Source organism: Chrysemys picta, chromosome 1, assembly GCF_011386835.1.
Source record: "Chrysemys picta bellii isolate R12L10 chromosome 1, ASM1138683v2, whole genome shotgun sequence".
In the NCBI taxonomy this organism is placed as follows: domain Eukaryota; kingdom Metazoa; phylum Chordata; order Testudines; family Emydidae; genus Chrysemys; species Chrysemys picta.
Window position 1 is genome coordinate 1,517,046 of NC_088791.1, and position 13,537 is coordinate 1,530,582.

At 58.3% G+C, this 13,537-nt stretch overlaps 1 long non-coding RNA gene across 1 annotated transcript in view; it reads right to left on the reverse strand.

Moving 5' to 3' along the window:
- The window catches only part of LOC135983428 (uncharacterized), a 256,391-nt gene that overhangs the window by 80,354 nt on the left and 162,500 nt on the right, over positions 1-13,537 (reverse strand). The gene's annotated exons all lie outside the window — the stretch shown is intronic.

Here is a 13,537-nt window from a genome sequence, read left to right on the forward strand (position 1 = left end):
ACACCCAGCTGCCGAGGCTGAACGGGACGTTTCTGAGAGCTCCGGGCTGGGTGCACGTGGTGGGTGCTGCTGGCCCTGCTGGCCGGCCGGCAGCCAGAGAGCAATGCTGCCGGTGGGACTGATGGGAGACGGGGGAGCTCCGTGGACAGCACTGCTGGGCAGCACAGACACACCCTGCTGCAGCCGCTCCTGTCTGGCCCCAGAGCGCGGGAGAGGCTGGTGTTTCGGGGGGCAGTGACGGTGCAGACTCCTGCACGAGGCTCCTTCCAGCCGACAGGCTGTCGTCACTTGCTAAACACGCCCGACTGCTCTTGGCCTCCTCACTTCTCACCGTGATAAAATGCCAGAGACCGAGACCTCCTGGGCCACGTCGCAGCCTTTCACCCCTCGGGGGGTCAACTCAGCCTGGGGCAGTGTCAGCCTCTGCCCCTCCACAGCTCCCCCTGCACCCGCCCACTGAGGAGCTGCCCACCGAGGGACACGGCCCCGTACAAAACCCTGGGGAATTAATAACCCAGAACTCCCTTCAGGGACAGGGAAGGGGGGATCAGGACCCACCCGAATCCCTGAACGCACGGACAGAACAAGGGGATTGTCGCCAACGTTCCCGGCTCCTTCCCATCGGCTGAGGTGCTGACAGCGCACTCCAGGCGCATACGGCGTCTGCTTCCCTCCCCAGCAAACAGCCCAAGGGAACACACGATAGAGGCGGGGCCGTGGGTGGTCAGGCTAATGGTCGGAGCAGGAGCAGGAAGCGGATCCAATACAAGGGTCAGAGCCGGAGTCAGGAATTAATAGCCAAGCTGAGGGTCAGAGCCAGGAGGGGACCCAGGCGGCACATCAAGGGTCAGCGCCGGAGCCCGGGGGCAGGGTAAGGAAGCCGGGACCAGGAGCGAGCCGAGGCGGCCAGGACTGAGCAGGAGCAAGGCTGGGAAACCTGCAGGAGCAGGAGGAGGAGCAGGGCTGGAGCAGGACAGGAGCCCGGCGAGGAGCAGCAGCACAGGGAGGATCGCGGCCGTGGCATGACCACACTGAGCAGCCAGAGAGCTGCTGGGCTAAGAGCCGGCCAGCTGCCCTTCCTGCCCAGGCAGGGGGTGCAGTCAGTCGGGTGGCCTGCAGCCGGCTGGCTGCGCTGGTTGGGTTGCCAGGTGACTCATTCTGCTGCAGCCCCCGATCCCCGACAGTGCAAACCCAGCTTCATCCAGCGCCCCCATCCCCCAGACCTACCGCCGTGATCTCTGCAGCGGGGAGCAGAGTAACTCCCCCGTGGATGGGCTTTGGGAGCGTCGTCGCGTGGGTCTGTGCACACGAGAGAGAACGGGGGCAGCAGTGTGGGGCTGCGGGACAGCGCGTGGGATGACGCTGCAGGTGCTGCCTGTCGGGCTGGGCTGGAGATGGACGTGGAACCTGAGGGCAGGTCGGGGTGCGCTCCCCTCGGCGATGTGGGGGTGGCAGGGGCAGGGGGTGCTGGAGACTCTCCCTTCACTTGCTGTTTTCATGCTTTCGAGGGCTTGGGCAGGTCCTGGTGTAACTTCAGCTGCCAGTAAATGTAGCCCTGGTTGTCAGCGCTGACATTTCATAGCAATGATCAGTGTCTCCAGTGTCACTGGGCAGCCTCTGCCCGTGCCCTGCCCATGGCCCCTCGGCTCCGGGGCACGTCTCTAGCTGTGTAACCTTGGGTTTTACAGGGGCTCTAATCTCCTTTGTCTCTGCAGATTCAAAACTGGAGATGGTCAGATAAATCCCCGGTCAGCTTCAGAGGTTGGGATAACGGGCAGCCTGATAGTCAGAGAAGAAATGAGCACTGTGCAGTGTTCGAAAACAGTCTAGGTAAGTCGGTGGATCAGACCCACATGCAACTACAAGGGAACCCTGGCAGCCCTCTGACTACACAGGTCCTGAGATACTGATCTGGGCTGGTCCCAGCATGCTCTGGAGTGCAGATCCTTGCTCCTCTCTCTTCCCTGCCCCATGCTGGGAGGGCAGTCAGGAGAGAACCCCTTGTGTGAGCTGGTAAAACTGCTGCTTACCAGATCCCCAGTGTCAGTTTACATGTCTGCTCCAGTGACAGGCAGGAGATTTTATATATATATATATATATATACACACACACACACCTGGCCCCAGACGGGGACTCTGCTGAGCTGTTAAAGGTTGATGGCTCTCAGTTGCTGTTGCACCCCTACTTCACTGCACCAGGGTGTCGATCAGGCTGAACTGTGCAAACACTGATCCACACAACGATGTGGGCACCAGAGCTGCATTTGGCCCCTTGCAGGGTCGTGTTACTCACAAGCATTCGCACACACGCTGGCTGCTTGTGAAAGTGCTGCACAGTCTCCGAACGTTCACAGATTGGGCACTAATGACTGTTCCCATGGAAACTGGCACCGGAAGGGGATCTTTTAGCAAAAGCTGCAGCCAGGGAGCAGACCCCGCAGGACGTGGTGTAAGTGACCGGGCGCTCACAGCGCCAGTGGGGAGGGGAAGAAGTTCTGAATGGCCCAGATTTGGGTGCCACTACCGGAGCTTGGTTGCAACAATGATCTATATGGTCCCAGATTATATTAATAACGTCACAGATGGGTTAGTTGGTGTTGGTCCTGCTTTGAGCAGGGGGTTGGACTAGATACTTCCTGAGGTCCCTTCCAACCCTGATATTCTATGATTCTATGACAGCGACTAGCCAGCGTTGGTGGATTCGAGGGGTCGCTTTGCAGAGAGGTTTTGAACAGGAGAAGGGTGAAATTCACAACTAATCCCCCACCTGACTCTGATCTCTGAGTGCTGCATCTGTGTGGGGCCTGCAGTGCCAGTGGGTGGGGGGAGCGAGGGGCAGGGCCGGGGCTCTCAGACCAGTTCCATTTATCCTGGGACAGGCCTTGGCCCGCCCTGAGCCGGGTGTGTTAGACAGTCACACGCTAGGGTAACAAGCAGCCCATTGAGCACTGAGCTCTGTAATAATTGTTTAACCTTTGATTAAAACTAGGGTTACCATACGTCCGGATTTTCCCGGACATGTCTGGCTTTTTGGGCTCCAAATCCCCGTCCGGGGGGAAATCCCAAAAAGCCGAACATGTCCGGAAAAATCGGAGTGGGGCCGGGCCGGGCCGGGGACTCCGGGGCCGGGACAGGCCAGCGGAGCGGGGCCGGGCGCTCTGGGGCCGAGCCGGCGGTGCGGTGCCGGGGGCTCAGGGGCCAGGCCAGCGGTGCCGGGCCGGGGGCTCGGGGGCCGGGCCGGCGGTGCCGGGCTGGGCTGGGCCGGGCCGGGGGTTCGGGGGACGGGCAGGCGGTGCCGGGACGGGGGCTCGGGGGACGGGCAGGCGGTGCCGGGACGGGACGGGGGTTCGGGGGCCGGGCCGGCGGTGCCAGGACAGGATGGGACGGGGGCTTGGGGGACGGGCAGGCGGTGCCGGGCCAGGGGCTCGGGGGACGGGCCGGCGGTGCCGGGACAGGACGGGACGGGGGCTCGGGGGACGGGACGGCGGTGCCGGGACAGGACGGGACGGGGGCTCGGGGGACGGGCCGGCGGTGCCGGGACAGGACGGGACGGGGGCTCGGGGGACGGGCCGGCGGTGCCGGGACAGGATGGGACGGGGGCTCGGGGGACGGGCCGGGGACTGGCAGTGCTGGGCGGGCCGGGGGTGCTCGGCTGGGCCCGGGGCCGGCACCCCAGGGCCCGAGCCGACCCAGGCTGGAAACGCTGGGGGGGCCAGCCTGGGCCGCGCCTCCTCCCCCCACACCCCCCCTTACCGGCTTCAGGCTTCCCGGCTTCAGACTTTGGGGAGGGGGCGGAGTTGGGGCGTGGGCGGGGCTGGGGGCGGGGCTGGGGCCCCGTGGAGTGTCCTCCTTTGGGAGGCACTAAATATGGTAACCCTATTAAAACTGCTGTTCGGGCCGCGGAAGGCTGTTCCCTCTGCAACGTGTTAAGGCTGCTGTGTCTGGAGCTCCGATGCAGCTGCGCTAGCAGAGAGTGCACCTGGCCGATCCCGCCAGCCTCCAGCTTATTCCTAAAGACGGAGCACAGGCTCCGTTCGGTGGCAAAGGCGCTCGGCCAGGCTGACTGTCAGCAGGTCCCGGGGCACTAACACAGGTATGCTTGTGACGAGGGAAAGGCTCAGTCAGGGCACCAGGGTCCTGTCCCCTTTGCTGATACACAGATTTCCCTCCCATGACTTCCCCTTGTACACACCGATACAAACAGGTTACGTATTTCACTCCGGATGCTGTTAGGTACCACCCAGATTTTATACCTGCTAGTTCAAACAAACATCCTCATCCATTATCCTGTCATCCCCTCCTTAGCTTTACAAGAGTTGGGGGGTTCTTGTGCCCTCACGTGGGAATTTGTTTGCACAGTTACTTGGGAACTCCGGGTGTTCTTCTACCATCCTCTCCCATCAGGAATGTGCTCACTTAGTTTAGCAACGCACCAGGTATTGGTTTTCTGCCAAGGCCAGGCCTACTCTGGCTCACAGCCTTTGATTAACACTGCTAATTACGCCTAGGGCTCCAGCAAGGCCTACAAAATATTCATAATTTGATACTTTTATAAACTATTAGGGAATTACATCGAAAACATTATGTTAAAGGAACATGAAGGTCCCAAAATCAAGGAAGTGCGAGACTAAGGCTGCCCATGTAACCTTAACAGAGCCCCTGGTACATGTGCGTCATGATACAGTCTTGAGTTACAGGCTCAGTGTCCGTCAGGCCTGATGCCGGCAGATGGGCACAGCCAGGGCTGCAGTGACTGGACAGGATAGAGTCAAACAGCAGCAGAAACCCGCACCCAAGGGAACAGGGCACTGAGACTGGCCTATACCCCCCGCAGAGATCCCTGCTGGGCCTGGGGTGCTACTGAGGGGCAGAGCCCACCCAGACCAGCCCCAGGACTGTCCTTCCCTGGGCGCTGTCTGGGCTGACTAAGCAGGAATACTACTGCCGGGGCAGCCCCCGGGCACGGGCACAGACACCCCCGGAGCAGAGGGGTAACGGGGTCTGAGGGAGGAACGTGCAGCTCCGAGCACAGCAGGCCGGTAACACTGACTGCTGGGGCAGGGACACATCCCCTCTGCATGGCGGCTGAGCCCTGCCTGGGACAGATGTTCCCATGGGTGTAGCCAGACCCAGGCGGGCAGGGCCTGGAGGGGGCCTGGCTGTGGGGCAGCTCACTCAGCAGGGAGGGAGGCAGCAGCCTAGTTCCTGAGCGGGTGCCCCCAGTCCCGGGGCAGGGCTCTCGCTCTCTCCTCTGCCCTCTGGCGGGTGGGGGGCACGTGGGGTGGGGGAGGTAGGAGCAGTAGCACATGGACCAGGCGTCTCCCCTTTCACACTGAGCCTCGGCCTCTCTTTGCAGGATGGGGCTGCCCCAATCTGGGGTGCTCAGGGCTCCATCCCACCCTCCTCTTCCTCAGGGCTGTGCACAGGAGCTGGGATCTTCTCCGAGGGGCACGGAACGGGGCAGGGGAGGGGTCACTGTATGGCAGGAACGTCCCAGCCTGCCCCACCCCATGGGTCATTTCTGTTTTTCTTTCTAGGTTTTCAGAAATGGCACGATTATCCCTGTGAAGAGAAATTCTCTTTCATTTGTAAACGCAAACCCTAGGGGAGGCAGGTCGTCTGCACCTAGGGGCTCCCAGCACCTGGGCTGTGAGTGAATTGGGTCCCTCTGGCTCCCCTCGGAGACCAGATCCTGAGTCCCCAGCTGCAAAGTCCCTTCTGCAAAGCATCTCTGTGTTACACTGTGTCACTCCCGCTCTGCTCTGCCCCCTTCTCTCCCTGTCGTACCCACGCTCGGCTCTTCTCAGCAATCTCAGCACAGTGACGTGATAATAAACTTACCCTCCAGCATTCAGCTCAGTGTGTGTCTCCTTTCTCGTGTTCCTGACTCTGGCATGGACAGTCCATGTGTCGCCTGGCCCCAGCCTCAGCACCCCAGAGCCAGTCCCTCAGCGGGAGGACAGGGACTGAACAAGGATTGAGGGCTCTGGCCTTCTGGTAAAAACACAGGACATCACTTCCCCCTGAGACACGGCCCGTTCATCCCGCTCCCCTCTGCCCCACCCTGGGCGCTCATCCCTCCTGTCCTCATCTCAGCACTTCCAGAGCAGGACCTGTCTAGCCTGCCTGCAATGCACCTGCTCATCTTGCAGAGCAGGAATACAAAACAAAAAAGTCTGAGCCAGGACTCCTGGGTTCCAGTCCCAGCTCTGCTGGAGGGATCCTGTGTGACCCTGGGAACATCCCTTCTCCTCTTCCCAGTTACATTTATCTCTGTCCCTGACTGACGGGATGTTCTCTGCCCCCAGCCTTCATACAGCCTCTCTCAGAGCGTCCCCTTGTTGTGCTGGCCCCAGGCCTCTGCTCCAGGGAAAGGGGCTCTCCTGCTTCAATCCCATTCAAATAGCAGCTAGAATAGTCACCAAACTGCCAAACCGAGTGTGTGAGATTTCAGCTTTCAAATCGAACTGGCCTCCTGGCAAAGCCACAAACATGAGCCCCGCTCAGGGATACCAGAGGTAGGGACCCCCACAGTACAGCTCCTTTCAAGGAATCCATTGGTTTAGCAGGAACTGGACAAAATCAGCCCTGTGTATGTGAGCGAGGTCTGAATGGGCTCCCCCCTGCCCTGGGGGATGAGCTGGGGGAGCAGACCTCAGGAGCAGACGGTATCAGACACACCTGGGCTGCCTAGGTGCTCGGCCGACAGACCTGCTTTGCCACAGTGCTCAGTTTGGGCTGTTCGGGGTTAATCTGGGACGCAGGGGTGTGAAATGTTGTTATCCTCATTGTACGAGTCGAGGGCAGCAGAACCGTACTCAGCCTGCCCGATTGACCCTCATGTGCTGAGCGGGGCGAGTGCCCCCACATCCAGTGAGAGCCTGTCACGGAGTGTGGGGGAGTCAGGGCCCTGCACCCCTCTTCCTGCGATTCACCGTGACTCTCAGCCAGCCAGTAAAATGGAAGGTTTATTGGATAACAGGAACGCAGTCTACAGCAGAGCTTGTAGGTACAACCAGGACCCCTCAATCAAGTCCTTTTGGGGAGCTTAGACCCCAGCTTGGATTCCCTGCGTTGCACCTTCCAGCCCCAAACTGAAAACTCCCAAAAATCCCTCCAGCAGCTCTCCCCCTCCCCTCTGCTCCTCCTCTCCTTTGTTCCATCTCCCAGGCAGAAGGTGTCACTTCCCCCATCCCGCTTCCTGGCTCAGGTTACAGCTCCGGTACCTCAATGTAACTCCCTGGCTACATTCCCAGGTCAAATCCACCCCGCTCCCTGCTCCACTCCCTGCTCCGTCACATCTCTCCCCACTTTGAGACTGAACTGAGCGGGGTCACTCTGACCAGTGACCTGGGGAAGTTCAGGGCCCCCTCTCCGGGACAACGCGTCCGCTATCAGGTTGTCACGTCCCTTCACATGGACCACGTCCATATCGTAATCCTGCAGGAGCAGGCCCCACCTCAGGAGCTTGGCGTTGGCTCCTTTCATCTGGTGCAGCCAGGTCAGGGGAGAGTGGTCGGTGTGCACGGTGAAGTGTCGCCCAAAGAGATATGGCTCTAGTTTCTTAAGGGCCCACACCATGCCCAGACATTCCTTCTCGATGGCCGCGTAGTTCTGCTCCTGGGGTAGCAACTTCTTGCTCAGGTACACGATGGGGTGTCTCTCCCCCTTTTCATCCTCCTGCATTAACACCGCCCCCAGTCCCGTGTGTGAGGCGTCGGTGAACACCATAAAGGGCTTGTCAAAGTCTGGGTTTGCCAGAACTGGGCCACTGACCAGAGCCTCCTTCAGCGCCCGGAGAGCCTCCTGGCACTTCTCGGTCCAGACCACCTTGTCTGGCTTCCCCTTCTTGCACAGCTCCGTGATGGGGGCGGCTATGGCGCTAAAGTGGGGCACGAACCTTCGATAGTATCCCACCATCCCAATAAAGGCTTGGACCTGCTTTTTGGTTTGCGGAGCAGGCCACTCTCTGATCACCTCCACTTTGGCTGGTTCCGGCTTTAGGCAGCCGCTCCCCACCCGGTGGCCTAGGTGGGATACTTCAGCCATCCCCACCTTGCACTTCTCCGGTTTTACGGTCAGCCCAGCCTCCGGGAGTCGGTCCAGCACTTGTCTAACCTGGGACACGTGTCCTCCCAGGTCTGGTTAAAGACGCAGATGTCGTCAATATACGCCACAGCAAAACTCTCCATCCCCCTCAGTAGCTGATCCAGCAGGCGCTGGAAGGTGGCCGGCGCTCCCTTGAGGCCGAAGGGCAGGGTCAGGAACTCCTAGAGCCCCAGAGGGGTGATAAAGGCCGATTTCAGCCTGGCATCTGCATCCAGCGGCACTTGCCAATAGCCCTTTGTAAGATCCATGGTGGTCAGGTACCGAGCGCCTCCCAGCTTGTCTAGGAGCTCGTCAGGCCTGGGCATGGGGTAGGCATCGGCTACAGTGATGGCATTGAGCTTCCGATAGTCCACACAGAACCGGATCGACCTGTCCTTTTTGGGGACCAGCACCACCGGCGAGGCCCAAGGATTGGAAGACGGCTGGACCACCCCCAAAGCTAGCATGTCATTGACCTCTCTTTCCAGGTCCTGAGCAGTTTTCCCTGTGACTCGGAAGAGGGGGCATTTTATAGGCAGGTGCGATCCTGTCTGCACCCGGTGGACAGTCAGATTAGTGCGTCCAGGCTGGTTGGAAAACAGCTGTTGGTACAGATGCAGCACCCCTCCGATCTCAGCTTGCTGGGCAGGGGTTAGCTGATCCGAGAAGGGAATTGCTTCCAGGGGGAAGCCAGCTCTTGTCCCAGGGAATAGATCTACTAAAGGGTCATCTCCCTGCTCCTCCCAATGTCCACACACGGCCAACACCACATTCCCCCTGTCATAATATGGCTTCATCATATTCACATGGTACACCCGGTGGTGGTGTGCCCGGTTCGACAGCTCCACCACATAGTTTACCTCATTTAGTTGCTTGACAACCTTGAAGGGCTCTTCCCAGGTGGCCTGGAGTTTGTTTTTCCTCACAGGGATGAGGACCATCACCTGATCCCCGGTGGCGAAGGCGCGGGCCCGTGCTGTGCGGTCATACCAGACCTTCTGCTTCCTCTGGGCTCTGGCCAGATTCTCCCTGGCCAGGCCCATGAGCTCGGCAAGTCGTTCCCAGGAGGTCAGGACATACTCCACCACCAACTCTCCATCAGGAGTGGCCTTCCCTTCCCATTCATCTCTCATCAGGTCCAGGGGCCCCCTTACCCGCCTTCCATATAATAGTTCGAAAGGCGAAAGCCCGGTAGACTCCTGGGGTACCTCCCTGTACGTGAACAGCAGGTGAGGTAAGTACTTGTCCCAGTCCTGCGGGTGCTGGTTCATAAATGTTTTTAGCATCATCTTTAGCGTCCCATTGAACCTCTCCACCAGCCCGTTGGATTGGGGGTGATATGCTGAGGCCCAGTTGTGCCGTACCCCGCATTTCTCCCACAAGCACCGGAGTAGGGCCAACATGTTTTACTGGCTGGCTGAGAGTCACAGTGAATCTCAGGAAGAGGGGTGCAGGGCCCTGAGTCCCCCACACTCCGTGACAGAGCCCGAGGGGGTGGGGCCAGGTGTTCTCTCCTACCTGGGCTGCGGACTCTGTTTAAAGAAGACGTGATCAAAGATAACACAGGATGCAGCAACAGTGGGGTCCCCCCGCCAGGGAAATCACTAAGCGCTGGGCCAATTGCCAGAGCCTCAGAACTCAGCGTCACAGCTCGAGGCAGAAGCGGCAAACGGCAAATGTGGCAGAGCAGCGATGAGCCCACAGCAAAGGGGCAGGGACAGAGACAGCCGCGACAGTGTGAGCAGCGGCAGCAGCAGGGCCATTGCTCAGCACCCCCGGGGGTGGGAAGTGAAGCCACACGAAGACACCCCTGAAATCTGGGGCTTCTCTGACGTGGGAAACCAATGGGGAGTGTGGGGCAGTGGAGGGGAAGGGGGAGTGGTGCATGTGATAGTTGAACCCCCTTTTCAGGGGTGCCTCCTGATGCATTGGGGTTCCACTGAGCCCATCCATTTCACCAGCCTGGACTCCCTCACCCTGTCCTGCTGTGCGTGCGCAAACACACACACGGACACACACACCAGCTGTAAAATCCCACAGAGTCTGCAATGAGCTCTGTGTGGGAAGACTCAGCTTGGGGAATTGCCCAGGACTCTGGTGCACACACCCTCTGGAGTGTAAACCCAAAATTATGTTGTCCTGCACTGCACAGAGATCTATACAGCGTAAGCTCATGAAATTTGCCCCCTCCCTCAATGAGGAGAAAGATATGCACAGCTTTTTGCCCCCGACCCAGTTATGAAATGCACAAACTGGTTTTTAGAATAAACAGAAGGCAAATTTATTAACTACCAAAGGTAAATGTTAAGTGATTATAATGGATAGCAAACAGATCAAAGCAGATCACTGAGCAAATAAAACAAAACGTGCAAACTAAGCTTAATACACTACAGAATACTGGCTACAAATAATAATTTCTCACCCTAAACGTTGTTTTAAGCAGGTTGCAGAATTTCTTTGTGGACAGAAAGCTCTTGCTTTGCAGCTTAAAACTCCAGGGATATCCTACACAAGCCAGACACCATTCCCAGCCCTGGCTCAGCATCCTCCTCACCCCCACCCTCCCCACAGCTTAGTTCCTTTGTTTCTTCAGGTGTTTTCAGCAGTCTTCCTTCTTGGGCAGGGAGGCAGTGGAGAAGAACCAAGATAAACTCACTCCCCAACCTTAAAATAGGCTTTGCATATGGTGGGAATCCTTTGTTTCCCAGTTTGACCCCCACCCCCTTCCCATGGAAAAGTACCAGCATTTCAAGATGGTATCATGTACCAGGTGACATGATCACATGACCTGCAGTGTCAAAGCAGCATCCCAGGAAACTTCTCAGGAAGGAGGGAGACTAGCATCTTCAAAGTCCTATTGTCTTTCCTAACGGCCCACCCAGGCTGTTCACCTACTGTCTGGTGGGCATTTCCCAGGTAAAAAACACAGTTGTAATTGTTACATAGCCAATATTTCTAACTTAGGAAACAAAAATGATACATGCATACTGTAACAAGGTTGGGACTCACCATTGTGGCGCCTCCTACTGGTTACTCCGGAATTAACTCAGTCCAGTCAGGGCCGGCTCCAGGGTTTTGGCCGCCCCAAGCAGCCAAAAAAAAAAAAAAGAAAAAAAAAAGAAAAAAGCTGCAATCGCGATCTGCGGCGACAATTCGGCGGGAGGTCCTTCGCTCCGAGGCGGAATGAAGGACCGTCCACCGAATTGCCGCCGAATACCTGGACGTGCCATCCCTCTCTGGAGCGGCTTCCCCAAGCACCTGCTTGACAAGTTGGTGCCTGGAGCCGGCCCTGAGTCCAGTGGAGCATCCCCTCTCGGTAGTATCCGCCTGTTGTCTTGCCCTCGGTTGGCTTCTGAGCCCACGTCGCTCACCAACTCGTGGCGTCCTCTTCAGGACCATTTCCCTCTGGTAGTGCCCCTTAGTCTTTCCACACCCCGTTCCGTGGGGTGGGGAGGTCAATCAGCAGTCTCTATGTCCAGCCACCGTGGTCAACCACACACCCCAAAGTCTAATCCCTCCTGTCAGGGATCTGGCGTGGTCTGTAATGGCCACTCCCTATGGCCAATGGCTGGGTGTACTGCAAGGGGGGGGAAGGAGGGGACCCAGGCCCACCCTCTACTCTGGGTCCCAACCCAGGGACCCTCTGGCAGCAGCCTCGCTATCCTGCTTCTCTCCCGTCCGTCTGTCTACTTCCCTGGGCCGCTTCCCCTATGGCCCCTTGCACCCGCTAGGCCCTTCTCCTCAGGGCCTGCAGCCTGGCAGGCCTCAGGTTAGAGCTCCTCTCTGCTCCCTGAGCCTGGCCAGTGCTGCGCTGTCTGCGGTGCTAGTCTCCGTGCTCTGGAGACAGACCTTCTCCTGTCAAAGGCCTGGGACAGACTGACTTTCCTCTCCCTGAGCAGCCTTTTTATAGGGCTCAGCCTGGCCCTGATTGGTTGCCTCCAATCTGGGCCCTGATTGGCTCCCACTAAGCTCTTCTCCCATTGGCTGTGCGTCTGTGCAGGCCCACTGGCCTGCCGCCGCCCATACTCTCAGGGAATGGGGCAGCTGCCCCACTACAATACAAATTGGATAATCACATTCAGTAAATCATAACCGTTTCAGTGATACCTTACATGACCCATCCTGCATAACACATGTCTTAGTTATCCCATATTAATATCATAAGCATATTTCTATGAAGAATATGGGGCATATTGTCACTGCACATCAAGTCCAACTGTCAGACTTCAGGGTGGGAAGCTGAGGCAAATGTAATCGGGAATGGTCATGGGGAAGTTTCCTGGCTTCAGTACTACCCTGATTGTTCGGATAGTGAAAGGATCTGAGCCCCTGCCTCGGATGGCTGCCTGCCTTCAAGGACTCCTCTGCCCTCTCCCACGCGGAAGCGCCCTCATAACCCTGACAAGGCCGGGCCCAGGATCCTTGGGGGGCTTGACTCCCAGTCTCCCCATGGGTGGCTCAGGACAAGGGCTAGGGTGTCCCCATTGTGGGGTAATCTTTGCTCACTAGCCACTTGCCCAACCCAGCGATTGCTGCATTGAGTTTAAACCACACACAACTGATTAAACAGGAAGTGCAAAAAATAACGGTAAAATGGAAAAGGTGAAAAGACCCAGGAACCCGCCTGCTGGGCCCGGGGTCAGCACAGCAAACAAGGGTCTCTGGGTCTCAAGAGAAATTCACAGCCTGTCCCCTACATTTCCAGGTCCTGGCTGCACTGCGGTGACACCACGGGTCAGATACCTGCTCTGGTGGCGGCTTCACGCCCTCAGGCACCAGGTGGAAGGACTCTTCTCCCCAGCATCAGCCCCCCATGATCTTCACATTCCCCCCCGGATCTGGCCTGCCAGGGCTTCTAGGTCTGGTGACATCTCCTTGTGCTGGGCCCTCTGCCCACATCACTCCTCCCTCTGGCCAGCTGCTCACTGCACTTGGCTCCAATGTTACTTGTGGCATGACCAGCGTCCGCTATCCTGGCTCTGGCCCTGCGGCTCCCTGCTATAGCTCGGCCCTGGGTAACTCTCCATTGTTAACAAAATACCAGCCGGAGGCAACGACTTTCTGGTTTCCCTGGGAGTGCTCGAACCCCGCTCCGCCCCAGGCCCTGCCCCCACTCCACCCCTTCCCTGAAGGTCACACCCCCACCCCACCTCTTTCTGCCCCTGCTCCGCCCTGCCCCACCTCTTCCTGCCATCACTCCCCCCAGGCACCTCTTGCACGCTGCTGAACAGCTGATCTCTGGTGGGTGGGAAGTGCTGAGGGGAGGAGAAATAGCTGATCAGTGGGGCTGCCGGTGGGTGCTGAGCACCAACTATTTTTTCCTGCTCCAGCCCCGAAGTACCCATGGAGTCAGGGCCTATGGTACCAGCCAAATTCAAAGCTGCTACTGCATTAATTGAAAATTTAATCTCAAACCACCAAAACCAAGAGCTCCACAATACCCAACTGT